This window comes from Mandrillus leucophaeus, unplaced genomic scaffold (genome assembly GCF_000951045.1).
Source record: "Mandrillus leucophaeus isolate KB7577 unplaced genomic scaffold, Mleu.le_1.0 Scaffold9, whole genome shotgun sequence".
Lineage (NCBI taxonomy): Eukaryota > Metazoa > Chordata > Mammalia > Primates > Cercopithecidae > Mandrillus > Mandrillus leucophaeus.
In genome coordinates, this window is record NW_012109807.1 from 8,707,404 (window position 1) to 8,726,943 (window position 19,540).

Genomic DNA, 19,540 nt, shown 5'->3' on the forward strand with positions numbered 1-19,540 from the left:
TTCTGCAGGTCAGAAATGACGATGGAAACGGCTACCATCAAACTGGGATCCCAAAATGCAATGCAGATAGTTGGATCCCAGGACTGTAAGGTCTGAGGGGCCATACTTATTGTCAAAGGCAAGGTGGATATAGCTGCTGTTATGAACAGTGGTGTCAAAATGTTAGCCAGAATAGTCAAACTCACAGGGACCTTTGGCACTGTCTAGTTCATCATGATGTCCCTAGAAAAGAAGTAGATAAGCAATCTACTAAATTCTGACTTGATCTGTGCAAGCAGAGTTCCATGTTGTATAATTAGACATCTAACTTGAATTAGCAAAATAGAGAGTAACAGTCCCTCAATTATTTCCCAGACATGAGCTAGGTTATATACCCCAAACCCATTAAATGATGGGGAGGTTGGATCTGCTTGAGGAAGAGCCCTACTACACTGTCAAAAATGTACACTGTTCATCTTTCTCTCAGTCGTCCCCAAGGGGACCTGTGGCCACTTACCACGGTGACTGTGCATTGAGGAAAGTCATCCTGGTAAGTGGCCATACGTATGGCCAATGGAATTCACTTGTAGGAAATCAAAGGGCTCCAAGAGCAGGCATTCAGGGTGTTCATCGCCCTGATCTCTCCCTGTTGAGTGGTTCCAATGTGTCCCTGCTCCTCCACCAAAGGTTACAGCCTGTCAGAGGCTCTTGAGTTCTCTAGATTTTCGTACCTGCCCCTCCCCTAATGGCATCAGCTCCCGGTCCCGCTCGCTCCAGGTGCCTTGCCACTCTTCATCAGTTTCCCTTAACCCTGATCACAGCTTTATAAATAACCCCACTTCAGCCAGGTGCGGTGGCTCATGCCTGTAATCCCAGCACTTTGGGAGGCCGAGGCAGGAGGATCATGCGGTCAGGAGATCGAGACCATCCTGGCTAATATGGTGAAACCCTGTCTCTACTAAAAATACAAAAATTATCTAGGCATGGTGGCACGTAGCTGTCACCCCAACTACTCAGGAGCCTGAGGCAGGAGAACCACTGGAACCCAGAGGCAGAGGTTGCAGCGAGCCAAGATCGCGCCACTGTACTCTAGCGTGGGTGACAGAGCGAGACTCCAACTCAATAAATAAATAAATAAATAACCCCACTTCGTGACACTCTCAATTACCCCATTTCTTCTTCCTGGTCATGCAAGCAGGAAATCACCTCGTGGGGAGCTTCCACAATTCTTAGCAGTTTCTTTGTAGATACAAAACTTTCTGTTCTCCCACCTCCCATAAAAGCTGTTTAGTGTGGTTGTGTTCACACCCTGGACTGTGATCTTGCTCGGGACAGAATGCATATCTGGGTCACTCTTAAGTTTCCTCATTGTATTTTGATATTGTCAGCATGTGAGGTGGTCTATTAATATCTGTTCCATGAATGACTGAATAAATGAATCAATGCTTTATTAAATGATAAGTCCATAGTCTGTTGGGTTCGCCGATGCCGGCCATCGGTGCCATGTTACCACAGGTGTCCTGTGGCAAAGCAGTTTTTCTTGGTCCATTCAAATTGGGACGGGAAGCAGACGTTTTTGTAGAATACACCTCCCCGGGCAGAAATGGAATTGCCTCCCTGTGGTGTGTGGATGGAGAAATGTCCTCGCATCGTAGTTTCAAGTCCTGGTTTGACTGCCCCGCGACCTGGCTTAGACACAGGAGCTGCTCTTCAACTGTTTCTCTTTTTTTGTATATTTTGTGAAATTTTTTTCTTCAGAATTTTGCCACCATGTCTTTCCATTCATTATGAAAATATTATATGTCGTGTTTGCCGGAGGAGATCTAAAACAAAACAATAAAAACCACGGTGCTCAGCTCAGTGCACAGGAGCTCCTGCTGTCGACTCGCTGGGCAGTGGTGGAGGCTGGCGCTTCCCAGGGTGAGGACTCTGCTTCCCATCAGTAGGGTTTGTCGTCTGTGAAATTCTTTTTGCCTCTGGGCAGCACAGAGCCTCTGGGAAACTCTCTTCCCCCCACTTTCTCTTAACTAACTCAGGCCATCCACAGCTTTGACTGATCCCTATGGGATGGGGCCACAGTTCTAATCACTTCTGCTGGCATCTCAAGGGGCATGGAGGGAAAATGGCAGGTCCAATGGATGAGCCTTGGTAGGAAGAGGATGCTGGAGATGGGGATGGGGGGGAGGTGGCCTGAATGGATCACCAGTCCCAGGAACCTTGGCATGGAGGGAAAGCAATGCCACTCTTGTGGGAAAATTCAAACCCTGCTACCTCTGGAGTCAGAGGGTGGGTAGCGGTGGGGACAGACACTTCCCCTCATCACACGCCTCCACCCCATTGCTCTAGGGGCAAGCTGAGCGTTCAGCCCGGTGTTGGGCAGGACCTGAGGGACTATGGGGAGCTGCTCTTCCTTCTGCGGTCAGGAATACGTGTCCCCAGGGATGCGGCAAGAAGCACATAATCTCAAAATGCAGCTATGCATACACATCACCGTGCAAACCATTTGCTTTCTAGTGCCTGCTCATGGTGAGTGCCCCTGTGCCTGAGCCCCCCCATCTAGAGGCCTAACCAAAATATTTAACAACTGGTGTAGACAGGCACTGACCGGTCAAAATGACCACCACTGAAGCAGAGCCTCGGAGGGCCACGGCTGTGCCAGGCACGAGCCCTTCATTTGCAGGAAGACGGAGACGATCAGGAGGTCAGCGGGAAGCTCAGGGAAGGCGTTCAGTATTCTAACAGGCAGGGCAGCTGTGTCAGTGTGAATGAGCTGGTATCAGCCCTGCTCTCACTCTCCTTCGTGGCTTCAGCCCTCCTCGCCCCCTTAGATTTGTGTTTTTCCTTTCTTTTATAAATCCATATTTCTATTTACCAATCTTTCAGCCAGAGCCCTCAATATGGGGGCAGGTCTGGCCTAACTGCAGTGGCCTTGAGAGGCAACCCTGGCCCACCCAGGGATCCCCAAACCCGGCTGTGCATCAGAATCACCCAGTCTGTGCCTAAAAGCCATGGCCCAGGTCCTGTGTGCTTTGACAGAGCAGGCCAGCGGATGCTGAAGCACAACCAGGCTTGCAGCTTCCACCCTCCTCCTAAACCGGATCAGCAGGAAGCCCTGGGGGCAGCGTGAGTTCAAACACCCGCAGGTTCTTGGAAGGAAGGCCATGCCGGCACTACTCACGATGGCCGTTTCTTCCTGATGTATGAGGCCAAACCAAGCAGCAACAGCACGGTGGCCGTGAGGATGACCACCCCTGCGATGGCGGCGATGATGGTGTTCCTCTGCAGGAAATGCAGAAGCTGCCTGCAGGGCAGAGTCCTAAAGTGCGCATCTAAATGAGAAGACACAGTGCAGAGTGAACGGAGATCCCCGCTGGGCCCCCCACCACCAGGACTAAACCTTCAAGCGACACCTGTTCATTCCATTCATAACAGAATAAAAACCTTGGCGTCTTAGCCACTGGTTCCAGAAGTCCTCTTGGGAACGAACTGGCTGTTTGGGGAAATGCATTCATCTGCTATTTGGTGATAAGATGAGATGCTTTTGGGAGGTGGAGATGAGACACTGAGGGTATGGGCTGGCACGCAACAAAGCAACCAGAAATAAAGTTCCACAGACCAGTTTGTAAGAGGTAAAGAGAAGAACAGAGGAGAGCTCAGGTGGGTGAGAGGAGACGGGGGCACTAGAGGAGGTTGAGAAATCCTACTGCAAAGGCTTTTAAGAACAATGGAGGCAAATATTCCGTTTGCAGCTTTTCACAGGCAGTGATAGAACCTCTTCTCTGCTGCCCCTCCTCTGCCCCCTGGCCTCAGGAAGTGGTACTGCATACACAGTCCGCCTCGTGGGTGTAGGTTTGGGGGACCTCACGTCTGCACCAGCACGAGGCAAACACAACGCCACGGATGATCCTGAACTCCTGAGCCCCTCTGAGGACTTACAGAAAGTGTGAGAGTGGATGGGAATACCGCTGAGCACAGGCTGGGGAAAACACGGCAGTCTTAGCTAGATCTCAAAGCAAGGAGATCTCAGCCCACATCAGCATCCATTTATAATGTGACCAAAAAAGAAAACGACATCAGGGAAATCGGGCATGGAGGTAGGATCCCAGGTATCAGCTGGTTTCCTGTGGAGAGCTGTCCAGGGCAGCCGGTGATGTAGACACGGGGAGTGCTGAGCAAGGGTCTTCTTGGTGATGGGGAGAAAACAGGGCATGTCCAGCCTCCCACCTTCAGCTCTGCTATGCCAAGGGGCAGCATGTCCAGCAGCTCAAAGGCTCTGCTGCAATAATTCGGCATTTAGTTTCTAAGCATTAGGAAGTGACAACCAGGTATAATTTTGACAGGGAGTGGCAGTGTGGAGGGGTGTACCGTGCTTGGTGCCAGCATGGGTAAGTTTCTGCCCACTCTAAACAGGTCTGGGCTCAGGGATGAGCCAGGGTGAAGCCCTGGCTGTGCAGAAACAATATAAAAGTAGCATCTTTTTGGAAGAGTGGTGAAATTCCTGGAGTTCGGTTGTTTGTTTGTTTGTTGTTTTTTAGATGGAGTCTCGCTCTTATTGCCCAGGCTGGAGTGCACTGGTGCGATCTCAGCTCACTGCAGCCTCCACCTCCTGGGTTCAAGTGATTCTTGAACTGCCTCAGCCTCCCGAGTAGCTGGGATTACAGGCACCTGCCACCACGCCCAGCTAATTTATTCTTTTGTATTTTTAGTAGAGACGGGGTTTTACCATGTTGGCCAGGGTAGTCTCGAACTTCTGGCCTCAGGTGATCCGCCTACCTTGACCTCCCAAAGTGCTGGGATTACAGGCGTGAGCCACCATGCCCAGCCTCTGGAGTTGGTTTAATTCATAAATTTTAACTGCAGATTGTATTCACGGCAGATTTATTTCACTTTTGCGGGTGAACTAAAGGTGTCAGTTAAAATACCATGAAAGGCAAAAGACACATTCAGAAGTTGTCTGTATTTAAGCATCATACTTGGTTTATCCCATATAGGTTCCCACCTGGTTTAGCTGCCCCTTGAAGTGTTTCTTTATCTCCAGTAGTTAACTGCTCTCTTAAATCCCTGTCGAACAGAGAGGATTCTTTAAACCTCTTCTCTGAAAGGTGATCTACAAAAGATAAAATGTGTTCATCTACAAACAACCACGGCCTGTGATTAGTTCAGCATTTATGAGAAAAGTAGCTTCTTCTAGACTCAAAGTGAGGAGTTAGGGAGGATTTGGGGGAAAAGTCTAAATAAAGCCTACAGAACCTCAGTGTTTTGCTGTTTTTTTGTTTCTGTTTACTTTTTAAAAAATCTAACAAATTCCTGGGCAACCCCCCCACAGCTGAGGCAGCATTTCTTACACTTAAGTGTGCATCTGAATCACACTGGGAGGGCTTTTGAAAACACAGATTCCCAGGCCCCACCCCAGAGTTTCTGATTCCGTAGGTCTGGGGTAGGCCTGGGAATGTGCATGTCTCACAGATCCTGAAAGATGCTGCTTCTGTGGGTAGAGAACCACGCTTAGAGGACCCAAGTGAGAACCTCTCTAAGCCCCAACCTACTTCTCCACTTGCATGAAATAGAGATAATAAGACCTACCTCACAGACTGTATAATGTTCATAAAAATAATTTTGAAACCACAAAGTACTATAAAAATTTTCTTGAGTTGCAAGGACAAGAGAGGAAAATTAACCACATTGAAATACTCAGGTATTGGTAGACGGATTGCAGAATAGTTTAATAGGAAGAAGACAGTCGAAAACGAGAAATATGGCCGGGCGCGGCGGTTCACGCCTGTAATCCCAGCACTTTGGGAGGCCGAGGAGGGCGGATCACAAGGTCAGGAGATCCAGACCATCCTAGCTAACACGGTGAAACCCCGTCTCTACTAAAAAAAAAAAAAAAAATTAGCTGGGCGTGGTGGCCGGTGCCTGTAGTCCCAGCTACTCGGGAGGCTGAGGCAGGAGAATGGCGTGAACCCGGGAGGCGGAGCTTGCAGTGAGCGGAGATCTCGCCCCTGCACTCCAGCCCGGAGGACAGAGCAAGACACCGTTTCAAAAAAAAAAAAAGAAAAGAAAAAAGAAAAGAAAATGAGAACTATTTGCATCCTAGCTTTGCCCTTTGGTGCCTGACTCGTTGGCATATGGGACCTGTCAAAGGGCCTGAGTTTAGCTTGGAGAAAATTGGGAGGCCAGCATGGCCTGCCTGTCTTTGCCAGATGTAGGATGGCCTGGGAAGAGGCTGAGAGATGTTTGGAGAAGCTCTGGGGAACAAACTAGAACCAATGGGTAGGCGCTCCAGGGAAATCTGTTTGGACTGTTTAGCGGTTAGAAAGTGAGCTATCAAGGAGGGAATGGGAAAGGATGAGAAGTAATGAATCTCACACCCTAGAAGACTTCAAAGCAGGCTGGAGCCCCCAGCCCCAGATGGGAGACCTCCAAGGGCTGGAAGGGGGGCAGGGCAGCTTTGGATGAGCTTGGTAAATCTTCCTTGGCCTCGTTCACAGAGAGAGAGAGAATTGTCGCAATAAGAGTTCGCGGCCAGCCTGGGGAACATAGCAAGACCTCATGTCTACTAAAAACTAAAAAAATAAAAAAATTAGCCGGGCATGGTGGCACACACCTGCAGTCCCAGCTACTAGAAAGGCTGAGATAGGCAGATGGCTTGAACTCAGGAGATCAAGGCTGCAGAGAGCTATAATCACACCACTACACTCCAGCCCAGATAACAGAGCCGGACCCTGTCTCAAAAGAATAATAAAATTAAACAAAGTAATAAAACAAAAAAACAGAAAATTATCACAATATGATTAAGACTACCATGTGGGGGTCTGATAACAGTCTAATGAAGTTCTAGTTATTCCTGAAAAAAAGAGAGAAATGTGTTCCTTCTTCAACTTGGCTTAGAAAAGAGAGAAAACTCCCACTTTAATAAGACTGATAATTAACTTGACTTTTGAAATGAAACATGTCAAATCGGAATCCAGAGACTAACAGCCGCAGACAGAAAGCCCTGGCGAGCATAGAGTTATCCACTAGGGGGCGCGCTCGGCTTGCTCGTCCACAGAGCTGTAGCAATGGTAGACCTGACACGGGAACACAGTTTCACTCTTTCTCTACCGGAGGCAGAAGACGACAGAATTAAGAGCCACTGCCTATTCTTATCGTCAGTATGGACGAAGTTTTCATTTACCTAAGGTTCTGTGAAGAGTCTGAAGGCGTCTTTTACGTTTGATGGGTTGCGTTTGATCAATTGTTGGATTATTTTTTTGTGGGAAAAAACAAGCATAATTATCAAATTTTTAACCAACACAGTTTCATTTCCAGACTTCTTTTCAACTTTACAACTATTAACTATGACAGGAGCAGCCACCCATTACAAGAGCAATTCTCCCGTCCTTCCATGCTGTAGGCTCAACCCAAGCTGCCAATCAAGCATGTGCTGGGCTTGGTGAAAACCTTCTTAAAGGAGTGCAGAACCAAGAAACTTTGACTTTGTGCTCAAGGAAAAGTTGAAGTCTTACATCTTCATAATTCTCTGTGTTTTGGAGACTCTAACATTGATGTGAGCCTTTGGTTACAAGTTAACAGCACGTTATTGCTAGGACTGATGCTACATTCCATTCAGTGGACGTACGATCATCGATAGCTACAGCTGCTGTCCACAGACCTGGACACACCTTTTACAAGACACTTCACTTCTCAGAATGGTCATTTCGCCACTCCTCCTCCTATCAAGATGTTTTTGACCATTGATTTTTTTTTTTTTTTTTTTTTTGAGACAGAGTGTCACTCTGTCCCCCAGGCTGGAGTGCAGTGGCACCATCTCGGCTCACTGCAACCTCCGCCTCCCAGGTTCAAGCGATTTTCCTACCTCAGCCTCCTGAGTAGCTGCGATTACAGGGATACACTACCACGCCCAGCTAACATTTGTATTTTTAGTAGAGATGAGGTTTCACCATGTTGGTCAGGCTGATCTCGAACTCCTGACCTCAGTTGATCCACCTGCCTCGGCCTCCCAAAGTGCTGGGATTACAGGCGTGAGCCACCACACCTAGACTTTTTTCCTTTTTCTTTTCTTTTCTTTTCTTTTCTTTTTTTTTTTTTTGAGTGGTCACTGCTGCCAAGGAGGAGGTGCAGACAGTGTGGTCTGGAATTTACTGTCCCTGCGGAGTAGCCTGAGAGCAGCTCCCACCCTCTGAAGATGGATCTGATCAGCCCTCTCAGCTGGCAGACATGAGCTTTGTCACTGCCTGCGGGTTCTTCTCAGCCCTCTTCTTCCCTCACTCTTCCTACTTGGAAAAACCCTATTAAGGACATCAGCCTCTTGTTCTCCCAGAACTCCGTGCAAATACAACGTAAGCACTTTTTAAAGACCTTCAGTGTTCGCCTGTTTATATCTAACAGTTATTTATTGATTCGATTGACTCTCCTAAGAGCTGTGAGGAGCTCTTGGAGGACAAGAATGCCTCACTGAGTACTAGCTTCCAGCACAGTACCTCCTGCTGGGTAGGAGAGATCAGTAGTCAGGTCTTGAGTGAGAGAATGAATCTGGAAGAATCTTGACTGTAACCTCATGAGGGACTCCGAGCCAGAACCACCCTGCTAAACCTGTCTTGCTAGCCAAGACTGCCGGGCACGGTGGCACGCGCCTGTAGTCCCAGTTACTCGGGAGGCTGAGACAGGAGAATCGCTTGAACTTGGGAGGCAGACGTTGCAATGAGCGGAGATTGTGCCACTGCACTCCAGCCTGGATGACAGAGTGAGACTCCATCTCAAAAAAAAAGAAAAGAAAAGAAAAGAAAAAAAACGTCCTGGTTCCTCCTGAAGGAAAAATAAAGATTTGAAAGTAAAAGTATGTGAAAGCAATTGACCGAAGAAACAGTTTTAGAAATCAAAAGATCAAGCTAGATAGCAGGCTTTCTATTCCCCAAGCATATCACTTAATTTTACTTGAACAATGATTATTCAGGGGTGAAGGTAAATTATTCAGGGGCGTTTTCTTATTCAAGGGTGAAGGCACATTATTCAGGGGCAGAGGTATCTTGGCACTGTAATATACATACCTGGGCAGACCACACCTAACATTTGCAAAACCAGCACAATAATTTTAATAGGTTAACAAATGGTACTAGGAAAACAGGATATCCACATGCGAAATAATAAAGTTAGATCCTTATCCAACACCATAAACAAAAATTAACTCACAGTGGACCAAAGACCTAAAAGTAATGCCTAAAACTATAAAAACTTTTAGAGGAAAACAGAGGGCAGAAACTTCATGACATTGCATTCGGAAATTATTTCCTGGGTTTGATACCAAAGTAACAGGCCACCAAAGAAAAAATGGACAAATTGGACTTTAAGCAAATTTTAAAATTTTGTGCATCAAAAGACAGTGTCAACAGAATAAAAAGGTACCCCACCCAGAATGGGAGAAAACATTTGCAAATTGTTTATCTGGTAAGGGAATGATACTCAGACTACAGAGAGAACTCCTGACACCCAACAAAATACAAAAATACAAAAAACAACTGATTCAAAAATAGGCAAAGAACTTGAATAGACATTTTTCCAAAGAAGATATACAAATGGCAAATAGAACTTCAAAAGATGCTCAACATCAGTAATCATTAGGGAATTGCAAATCAAAACTACAATGAAATACCACCTCATATCCATTAGGATGGCTACTATCAAAAAAACAGAAAATAGGCTGGGTGCGGCCACTCACGCCTGTAATCCTAGCACTTTGGGAAGCCAAGGCAGGTGGAATACCTGAGGTTGGGAGTTCAAGGCCAGCCTGGCCAACATGGTGAATTCCCATCTCTACTAAAAAATATAAAAAATTAGCCAGGTGCAGTGGCACGCACCTGTAGTTCCAGCTACTTGGGAGGCTTGGGAGGCTGAAGCAGGAGAATCACTTGAAACTGGGAGGCGGAGGCTGCAGTGAACTGAGATCAATTGTGCCACTGCATTCTAGCCTGGGCAACAAACAAAAAGAAAATAACACGTGTTGGCAAGGATGTGGAGAAACTGAAACCCTTGTGTGCTGTTGGTAAGAATGTAATATGTTACAGCCATGATAGGAAACAGTATGGCAGTTCCTCAGAAAATTAAAACCAAAATCACCATATCATCCAGCAATTTCACTTCTGAGTATGTACCCAAAATAACTGAAAACAAGGTCTCAAAGAATTATTTGTACATCCATGTTCATAACAGGATTATTCACAAGGCTAAAATGTGGAAGCAACCCAAATATCCATCAAAGGATAAGTGAGTAAACAAAACATGGTAGAGACATACAATGGAATATTACTCAGCTTCAAAAAGAAAGAACATTCTGAAATATGCTACAACATGGATGAATCTTGAGGACATTATGCAAAATCAAATGTCAGTAACAAAAAGACAAATACTGTATGATTGCACTCACGTGAGATATTTAGAGTAGTCAAAATCACAGAAAGTAGAACGGTGGTTGCCAGGGGATGCAGAGATGGGGGAATGCATGGTTATTATTTAACGCATATAGAGTTTTGGTTTTATAAGATGAAAAGAGTTCTGGAGATGAATGTTGGTGATGGTTGTACATTATGAATATATTTAATACCACTGAACTGTGCCCTCAAAAATGGTTAAGATGGTAAAATTTCATATTATGTGTATTCTATAACAATTTTTAAAAATTGAAAATACAAATGGAGAAACACCTACCATATGTATCAATAATTAAAAGTTATAAATCATGGCTCAGTCTACATATCTATACAAGGACCTACTGCTTTCTTGGTGGCTAAAGGAACCCCAAGGCTCCTTCCCAGTCCCCTGCCAGTCTGAGTGACAACACAGATGTGCTGAAGCAGGGAAAAAGCTGGGCCCAAGCCCAAGATTCCTGAGCAGTGACTGGACCCTCCAAGCCTCACTATGACCAAGTAGAATTTATTCTAGGAATGCAAAGTTGGTTTGACATTAGGAAATTCATTATTATCATATATATAATCTTAATAGACTTAAGGAAAAGAATCATATGATTAGTTCCAAAAATTCAACACCCACCTGTTCCTGATTTTTCAAATACTCAAGCAAATATGTAATAACAAATGTTAGTAAGGATATGAAGAAATGGGAACTCTTGCAAATATTGGTGGGATTGTAAAACAGTGCAGCTGCTATGGAAACAATATGGAGGTTCCTCAAAAAATTAAAGGTAGATTTACCATATGACCCCACAATCCCACTTCTGGATACGTATCCTAAAGAATTGAAAACAGGATCTTGGAGATATTTGCATACCCATATTCATTGCAGCGTTCTTTTATTTTTTTTGAGACGGAGTCTTGCTCTGTCGCCCAGGCTGGAGTGCAGTGGCCGGATCTCAGCTCACTGCAAGCTCCGCCTCCTGGGTTCACGCCATTTTCCTGCCTCAGCCTCCCGAGTAGCTGGGACTACAGGCACCTGCCACCTTGCCTGGCTAGTTTTTTGTATTTTTTTTTTAGTAGAGACGGGGTTTCACCATGTTAGCCAGGATAGTCTCGATCTCCTGACCTCGTGATCTGCCCGTCTCAGCCTCCCAAAGTGCTGGGATTAAAGACTTAAGCCACCGCGCCCGGCCAATTGCAGCATTATTTACAATAACCAAGACATGAGAGCAACCCAAGTGTCCAACAACAGATAAACGGATAAAGAAAATATGGTATATACATACAATAGAATATTATTCAGCCTTAAAAAGAAAGGAAATTCTGTCATATGCTACAACATGGATTAACCTGGAGGACATTATACTATGTGAACTAAACCAATCACAAAAAAACAAATACCGTATGATTCAACTTACATGAGATATCTAAAGTAACTCAACTCATAGAAACAGAAGAAAATACCCAAAAGTATTTTTTGGACAGATACATTATCATTTTCAGTATAAATATATGTATGCATATATATTTACATGTACGTGTGTAGACGGAAGGATAGTTATACAGATAGATAATCTCTTATTCATATTAGTCCTATAACCAGACTCTTAATCAGGAAACTCAAGAGGCATTTTCTCCAAGAGCAAGAACAAAGCAGGATGCCCACTGTATCTCCAGCAACCACTCAAGATTAACCTAGAGGTATTAGCAATGCAATTAAACACGATAAATAAATCAGGTAGAGGCATAATAGGTAAAGATTTAAAACTGGCTGGGCATGGTGGCTCATACCTGTAATCCCAGCACTTTGGGAGGCCAAGGAGGGCAGATCACCTGAGGTCAGGAATTGGAGGCCAGTCTGGCCAACATGGTGAAACCCTGTCTCTAATAAAAATTCAAAAATTAGCTGGGCATGGTGGCGTGTGCTTGTAGTCCCAGCTACTCAGGAGGCTGAGGCAGGAGGATCGCTTGAACCTGGGAGGCGGAGGTTGTAGTGAGCTGAGATCATGCCACTGCACTCCAGCCTGGGCAACAGAGTGAGACTCCATCTCAAAAAAAAAAAAAAAAAGAAGAAGTAAAACTATCTATGTAACAGTATATGTAGAATTGAATAAGGCAATAGGACATAAAATTCATATCCAAAAAGCAAGCCTTCCTATTCCCAAACATTAAGTAGGTAGAAGGTATAATGATAGAGAAACCCCCTCTCTTACAATAGCAACATAGAAAATTAAGTGACTTAGGAATAAACTTAAGAAGATACATGTAAAAATCTATGTAAGGAAAACTTTAACACACACTGAAAATAAACTTGAAGAACTGGAAAGGCATTCCCATTTCTAGCATAGGATGACCTAACATCTGTTTTCCCAAAGTGAATATTGTCGTATAAATTTGATGCAATGCCAATCAGAATACCAAAAGCCTTTGGATGAAGTTAGACAAGTTGATGCTAAAGTTCACATGGAAAAACAAACATGCAAAAATAGCCAGGAAGACAATGAAAAAACAAAAACTGCAAAAGGCGAACTAGTCCGACAAGACATGGAAACATACTGTTTTCAGGCGCGGTGGCTCACGCCTGTAATCCCAGCAAGGAGTTTCGCTCTTGTTGCCCAGGCTGGAGTGCAGTGCCGCGATCTCAGCTCCCTGCAACCTCTGCCTCCCGGGTTCAAGAGATTCTCCTGCCTCAGCCTCCTGAGTAGCTGGTCTCGAACTCCTGACTTCAGGGGAGCCACATCGCCTGGCCAGGAATAAGGATTTTTAATCAGCTCTTCCCATTCCCTAGCCCCTACCTCTGGCTGATGCACGGTGCGGCCCGGGAACCCCTGGCGAGGTTCATAATCCTGCACCCAGGGAAGACCACGTATTTCCCAGCTCAGACAGTGACCTATTTGGCCTGGTTTTTTTCTTTTAAATCTTTTAAGTCTTTCTAGGGGAGAAATGCTTCATGGATTCTAGCTGCTCATCCTGTCTTCGGAGCCAGTCTCCCTCCAGCATGATCATATCGCTCAGATGAGCCTCTGCTCCTGGCTGGAGGCAGCGCTTTCCCACACTCCTGAGGAGAAGGGGAGAATCCCTCTGGGGCAGCACCTCCCGAATGTGCTCAGCCCCTGCCCAGCCCCACCACCCTAGAGGGGAAAGGACCTGCCCAGGTCAGTTTGGGAGGAGGCACCAGCTGTCTGTGGCCTGCTCTCTCTCCCTCCTGGCTAGCATCTGTCTGCCTGCAGAGAATAAACATTCTGATCTGCTCCTCCTTGCTGTACATATCACAGAAGCAGACTTGCACAGGGGGGGATCTGGGGAAACCATGGGTATCCAAAACCTTACCAGTGATTGGGGAACTCTTCCTAATTCAGGGTGAAGCACCCACGTTGTGCAGCCAAGTACAGGTGTTTCTCTACAAGAGAGTCTGAGCACCATCTGCCAGACCCTCAGCTCTGAACTCAGGTCAGGTAAGAGGAAAAAGAGGGGCCGCCCAGTGGCTCACGCCTGTAATCCCTGCACGTCTGTAATCCCAGCACGCCTGTAATCCCTGCACGTCTGTAATCCCTGCACGCCTGTAATCCCAGCACGCCTGTAATCCCTGCACGCCTGTAATCCCAGCGTGCCTGTAATCCCAGCACCTTGGGAGGCCGAGGCGGGCAGGTCACGAGGTCAGGAGATCGACACCATCCTGGCGAACACGATGAAAACCTGTCTCTACTAAAAAATACAAAAAACTAGCCAGGCGCGGTGGCGGGCGCCCATAGTCACAGCTACTTGGAAGGCTGAGGCCGGAGAATGGCGTGAACCTGGGAGGCGAAGCTTGCGGTGAGCCGAGATTGTGCCGCCGCACTTGAGCCTGGGTGACAGAGCGAGACTCCATGGAAAAAAAAAAAAGGGGGTGGGGAAGAAGAATGACGACTTATCGACCCTCAATTCCAATGTTATGCATTTGCATTTACCTTTATCGGGAATTTTGTCCACACTGCCAAGGAAATATTCTGGTCCAGGAGAATTCCAAGCAACACTGGTTGCTTTGATAAGACACATAAAAAAAAAAAAAGAAGAAGAAAAAGGATCTTCATCAGTACACATTTGCAAGCACCTTGGGCCCATATTTTGTATTCCGTTTTTTGTTTTTTTGTCTTTTGAGACAGAGTCTCGCTGTCACCCAGGCTGGAGTGCAGTGGCACGACTCCGCCTCCCGGGTCCAAGTGATTCTCATGTCTCAGCCTCCCAAGTAGCTGGGTCTACAGGCATGCGCCACCATGCCCAGTTAATTTTTTGTATGTTTAGTAGAGACAGGGTTTCGTCATGTTGGTCAGGCTGGTCTCGAACTCCTGACCTCAAGTGATCCACTCACCTCGGCCTCCCAAAGTGCTGGGATTACAGGCGTGAGCCACCGCGCCTGATCTTATTTTCCATTTCTAAGTTGAAATGCTAATATAGAACTCGACTTGTATGAGCAAATGTGTGTTTGAACGTGAATGCCTTGATGCAGAGAGCGGGGCCGCCTCACTGCCGACTGCAGAGGTGCCCAGGCAGTTGTCCTGACTACCCTCACGGAGACTACCCTCAGGAACTGGGGCGCAAACATCTGCAGAATACCAACACAGTGCCCATTCCCCCTCCCTGCCTGGGGCACTTGCACCCCCAGCTGGCAGATTTCCAGTACACTATTCTATCCTTATTATTGTGAGCAGATACCTATCTAAATTCCCAACGTGCTAAATGTTTCCCCTAATATGAAGCTGCTTTTTGGGAAAGCGTGCGCTCTTCACGTGTGTCATTTCTCTGGATGTGCCTAAGCTAAGTCATTTTTTAGTCTTTTTTTATCATCCACTGAATGGGGTGTTAATGACTGCACTAACCCTCTCAAACCACATTGTGCACTTAGGATTCGTGTGTTGGGTTGAAAGTTATAATGCTGCTAGGGGCTCCTGTTGTCGGGAACGGGGAACCCCGCTTGCAGATCAGGTTTCTGTCCTCTGAATACCTCCAGGGTGGCAGAACCTGCCTAACACTGCACATCAAGGATCACCCCAAAATACAGGGATAGTCACGCTTCGGAGCACAGACTCCACAGCGGAGGGGAAGGTTACAGAGAGGATTTCAGACAGTTGTTTCCTTCCTATCTCCATTTGGCTTTGCCCCACCAGCAGTTGGTTTAGAGACTGCTAGGATGATAACGGCACATTGAAGACAACACACAGGCCTACAGAAATGTGTGCACTTACTGTGTTAACGGCATACACTTGCCTTTTCTCATGTCTGTCTTTGTAATGGATCGGACTGCTGTTGTTTCGCTAAATGACGGGTCATATGGAACCGTGGGAAACACCTGCAGCAGAATTTCATCTCCAGTGAAGCAAACAAAGGCACGTTAATGGCAGCAATGCAGGACTGATATCTTTTGCTCTGTAAGTACCTAAAGCAGTCTATGAATATAGTGACTACAGGACGCAAACTCCACGGATATAGGACGCTATTCCCTAAAATGCCTTGTCTTGGGAAGGAAAACTCCAATTACCGAAATCATTTCCGGAAAACTGTGATTGTCTGAGACATCCTGGGCAGTAAACACTGCGCACTATAGATATATGGCCCCAGATCTCCCGATACTTCGTGCCCTAATAATTCTTCTTGTTCCTCTTGTCATTCTGATGCACCTTTGAGGCTGTTCGCAAGATGACTCTTAAAAATAAGGTAAAGATTGTGGGGGCACAGATGAATCAGAACAGATTCTATAAGCTCGGAAAGCTCTTTGTTTATAAAAGTGTTGCTAATCCATGAGGGTTACATTTTTGAAATATATTAAGTTCTCCTTCCCTTTTAAGTTCTCAGGCTTCTGGCTTCCCTGGGAAGCAGAAGTTTTACTTTCTCTTCCAGGCTTTCCCTGCTAAGACACAGAAAACAGTCCTCACAAACCCCACTCATCCTGTATTTATTCTCGGTGCATTTCTGGGGCTGCTGGTTCTCGGTGGTTTTTACTCGCTCCACATAACAGGAGCTCACCACAGAGACACCAGAAAATGAACCATCAGGGTCACCAGGACAATGAGGAGCTGCTCTCATCACCCCTCCTTGAGGACCATGGGGACCTACGAGTCCCTGGAAATGCTGCCCAGAGGGAACTGCAGAGTTGAGCCGTGGCCTCCAATGCCAAGGCCCACCTGGCGGGAGCTGGGCCGGTCAGTGGGCTCTTGAGGGGTGATGGGAGCTTCGCAAACCCCCAACTCTTCTCCCATCTTCAGATGCAATCACCCACCTCCTACACATACGGGGCCGCGTTCAGAGACACCGGGGTCACCTGCAAGGCTGAGACAAGGCTTCTGCCTCCTAGACAGCAGGTGCTGAGGGCACAGCGAGGGGGACTGCAAGTGCTGCCTGCATCTGCTCATTCATCCTTCCTGGTCACCTGCCAGGCAGCCGTCTATGCAGACTGCCCGAGGCCTCTGTGATGGCTCCATGGGGAGGAGCAGGCCCAGCGCTCCTGACACGGATAGCTGCCGGAACGGAGACCCACCGGGTGTCGAGAGATCTGCTCCCTTGCAAGCAGGAACGAACAGGCATTGCTCTGTGATCTGAATGCCTCCTAACCCGGGGGGAAGCATCAGTGCCACTGTCCCGGTTGCTCCTTCTCACACCTAAGGCGACCCTCAACCTTCGCTCCCGACGCACAGCCCAGGCACCCTCAGGAGAGACTTCACTGGCATTTGCACAGCTTCCTTCAGCAGACAGCTGTGGTTCAGAACCCTTTCCTCCGTCTCAGCTCTCTGCTAAAGAGGACTTCCCTGGGCCTTGGCTTTAGCTCTGTGGTGGTGGTGGTGGTGGTGGTAAAATACACTTAACATAAAATTTCCATTTCTACTATTTATTTAGAGACAAAGTCTCGCTGTGTCACCCAAGCTGAACTGCTGTGCTATAATCATAGCTCACTGAAGCCTTGAACTCTTGGCCTCAAGCGATCCTCCCGCCTCAGCCTCCCGAGTAGCTAGACTACAGGCATGCGTCACCACACTCGGCTCATTTTTTAAGTTTTTGTAGGAACAGGGTCTCACTATGTTACCTAGGCTGGTCTGGAACTCCTGGCCTCAAGTGAGCCTCCCATCTCAGCCTTGCAAATTGTTGAAATTACAGGCATGAGCCACAATGCCTGGCCCATTTTCACTCTATTTAAGTGTACAATTTAAGGGCATTCAAAACATTCACAGTTTTGTGTAAACATCACCACTATTTATTTTCAGAACTCCAGGCTGGAGTGCAGTAGTGCAGTCTCAGCTCACTGCAACCTCTGCTCGCCAGGCTCAAATGTCCTCCCACCTCAGGCTCCCAACTAGCTGGAACTACAGGCTCATGCCACCACACCCAGCTAATTTTTTTTTAATTTTTAGTAGAGACAGGGTTTCACCATGTTGGTCGGGCTGGTCTTGAACTTCTAACCTCAAGCAATCCACTTGCCTTGGCCTCCCAAAGTGCTGAGATTGAGGCACTTGGCCTCCAGAACTTCTTTTTTTTTTTTTTTTTTTGAGACAGAGTCTCGCTCTGTCGCCCAGGCTGGAGTGCAGTGGCGCCATCTCAGCTCACTGCAAGCTCTGCCTCCCGGGTTCACGCCATTCTCCTGCCTCAGCCTCCCAAGTAGCTGGGACTACAGGCGCCCGCCACCACGCCCGGCTAATTTTTGTATTTTTAGTAGATACGGGGTTTCACCGTGTTAGCCAGGATGGGCTCAATCTCCTGACCTCGTGATCCGCCCATCTCGGCCTCCCAAAGTGCTGGTATTACAGCCGTGAGCCACTGCGCCCGGACCAGAACTTTTAAATCAACTGAAACGGGGAGGCACAGTGGCTCACGCCTGTAATCCCAGCACTTTGGGAGGCTGAGGCAGGCAGAGCATGAGGTCAGGAGTTCGAGACCAGCCTGACCAACATGGTGAAACCCCATCTCTACTAAAAATACAAAAAATTAGCCAGGCATGGTAGCACATGCCTGTAATCCCAGCTACTGAGGAGGCTGAGACAAGAGAATCGCTTGAACCAGGGAGGCAGAGGTTGCAGTGAGCCGATATTGCACCATTGCATTCTAGCCTGGGTAACAGGGCGAGACTCCATCTCAAAAAAAAAAAAAATCAACTGAAACAGAAACTCTATACCCACTGCTATGGTTTAAATGTGTCCTCAAATTTCATGTGCTGGAAATTTGATTCCCAATGTGGTGGTCATGTTAGGAGGTAGGGCCTAGTGGAGGTGTTTGGGTCATGGAAATTGTGCCCTCATCAAGATGTGGTTATCACAGGAATGGGTTAGTTATCACAAGAGTGCATACCATGTAAAAGGACAAGTTCGGCCCTCCCTTGCTCTGTCTTTCACCCTCTATGGCATTTCTGCTTTCTGCCATGGGATGATGATACAGCAAGAAGGTTCTTGCCAGATGCTGGCCTCTCAGTCTTAGACTTCCCAGCCTTCAGAATTGTGAGCCAATAAATTTCAATTTATTACAAATTACCCAGCCTGTGATATTCCATTATAACAGCACAAAATGGACATGTAGCAGCTGTACCATCTTACCTTCCCACCAGCAATGTATGAGGGTCTCAGTTTCCTTCATCCTCACCAAAAAAAATAGCCATTCTGGCTGGGCATGGTGGCTCACACCTGTAATCCCAGCACTTTCAGAGGCCAAGGTGGGTAGATCACCTGAGGTCAGGAGTTCGTGACCAGCCTGGCCCACATGGCAAAACCCCATCTCTAGTAAAAATGCAAAAATTAGCCAGGTTTGGTGGCAGGCACTATAATCTCAGCTACTAGGGAGGCCGAGGCAGGAGAATTGCTTGAACTTGGGAGGTGGAGGTTGCAGTAATCCGAGATCGCACCATTGCGCTCCAGCCTGGGTGACAGAGCAAGACTTTGTCTCAAAAAAAGAAAAAAAAGGCTGGACATGGTGGCTCACGCCTGTAATCCCAGCACTTTGGGAGGCCGAGGGGGGCGGATCACAAGGTCAGGAGATCGAGACCACCCGGCTAACACATAGACGGGGTTTCACAGTGAAACCCCATCTCTACTACAAATACAAAAAATTAGCCGGGCTTGGTGACGGGCGCCTGTAGTCCCAGTTACTCGGGAGGCTGAGGCAGGAGAATGGCGTGAACCCAGGAGGCGGAGCTTGCA

General features: G+C 47.0%; 1 long non-coding RNA gene across 1 annotated transcript in view; it reads right to left on the reverse strand.

The window, feature by feature from the left end:
* Positions 1 to 1,402: 1,402 nt before the first annotated feature.
* LOC105531656 overlaps positions 1,403 to 19,540 on the reverse strand; it is a 40,790-nt gene continuing 22,652 nt past the window's right edge. Inside the window, exons 6-10 of the long non-coding RNA XR_001004840.1 lie at positions 15,633 to 15,731; positions 14,336 to 14,407; positions 4,979 to 5,086; positions 3,158 to 3,308; positions 1,403 to 1,802 (exon numbers count right to left, since the gene is read on the reverse strand). This is a non-coding gene — a long non-coding RNA (uncharacterized LOC105531656). The remainder of the gene's footprint in view (positions 1,803 to 3,157; positions 3,309 to 4,978; positions 5,087 to 14,335; positions 14,408 to 15,632; positions 15,732 to 19,540) is intronic.